Here is a 1,838-nt window from a genome sequence, read left to right on the forward strand (position 1 = left end):
TGTGTCATTGAATGTGTATTATGGGTGTAGGCAATCTTACGCGCATTCTTATTAAACTACGGTATAAAAAACAAATTGTATGTAAATTAAGAAAAATCCGACCATCGTGAATCATGATACACCTAATCGATAGCATGTAAACAATTTTAATTTAAATCACAGCTCACTCTCATTTACGGATGTTGCATTGTCCGTGAATACAAAAAGCGCATCCAAATTTAGCTCATTTATAATCATCCTCAGACGGTAATTCGACTTTGCCAATATATTCGCCACACAACACATGGAAGGTGGCGGCGGCGGCATCTTTTATCGAAGCTCCGCATTTTGTATTGCCACGAAACATCGCGTGTTCAACACACCTACAACCATATTCGATCAAAGCTAAGTGCCAAACGATCGTGTCTATGTCCACATTGCCTTGAATAGCGGGCCCTCATGATTCACTAAGGCAACCTTTCAAACAACAACAACAGTTTTCTTCCGGTCTTTGAACACAGACAGGCTGCCGTCATGATTCAGTTGTATATATATATATATCTAGTTGTACAGTATGTCTATATATATGTCTATTGATTTCTATTGATTACTTTTCGGGCGCACCACTTCTATTTTCCTCGCTCTGTAGGAATGCTCGTTGCATTGATGAACGCTAGATTTTCATGGTTTTCATTTGAGCTCTGAATCCATGCCCTGCGAGAAATACCACACGTGTGCTATGTGTTGTTGGCCACTATACTGCATCGAACTCTCTTCACAACAAAGAGCAAATACCGCACTCTAGCGCCTTTCACACTACCATAAATGGTAAGATAGATTTACCAAAGAACACGTGACATCACGTGTGAGTGATCGCAGCAGAATTGGAGAGGAGAATATCAAACCACAGCGAGAGAAAAAGACCCCTGGCGACGAACTGTTGGTACAGCATTGCTGGGATATTATATATGGATGGCTAACTGTCTAGCAATAATTCGTTGAGCTGGGTAATCATGAAGCATCCGTGGTTTTTTTTTACGGTTCCGGATCGACCATTAATGTTTGACGGAGCGACGAATGTCCGGGAAGTCGGATAGTTCCTTCTGCTTCAGGTCTAACAATCCGATGTGTGCAATGAACGGTGACATATACAGCATCGAAGACCTCCTAAAGGCCACGAGCGCTCATTAGCAACTAAATACAGCGTACGGGGGATCTTTGAACATGATTATTTTTAGGGGCTATTCAGTTGTTATGTATATCATGGGCTTGATACTAATTAAGTTCTATTTGGCTGTCCTGATTTTAAGATGAAATGTACAATTTTCTCACTTCAAAATAGTTTGTCTGGAAATAAGGAATATTATTCCGATGCATTAACTATCAAGCAGCACGCGAAGCAAATGACAATGCAGTCAAATATATTGGAAACGTTAACGCCCCGGCACAGTGGCAGCTCTTTACTCGCTACTTTTTTACGGCTGATGCAGTACGCATTTCCCCGCGAGAGTGCCAAAGACCGACTGAAGAAAAATCCCGAGGTGTGCTGAAACCGTTTTCGTCGGTATAGTCGTTTTCTTTTCGTCGGCAGAGACAACCCTTCCCGTTAGCGTTACGTGCGCCCTCGTTTCTGGAGCTTCTTTCTGCTGCACCCACTTGTAATTCGGTTCGTTCGGCCACCACCTCCATTTTTAATCGCCAATGCAGTACACCGCCACACTCCTTGAGTAGACGCTAAAGACCTTGAAGGAGTTGCAAAGATGTGGAAGAGCCCCCTTTAATGTTTAGGAGGAGTTTGAAGATCTTCACGCTTTCCCTAAGCACAGCCGGGTGCAGATCGAGGTGCGTTGCGCGCCACG

Source organism: Anopheles moucheti, chromosome 2, assembly GCF_943734755.1.
Source record: "Anopheles moucheti chromosome 2, idAnoMoucSN_F20_07, whole genome shotgun sequence".
In the NCBI taxonomy this organism is placed as follows: domain Eukaryota; kingdom Metazoa; phylum Arthropoda; class Insecta; order Diptera; family Culicidae; genus Anopheles; species Anopheles moucheti.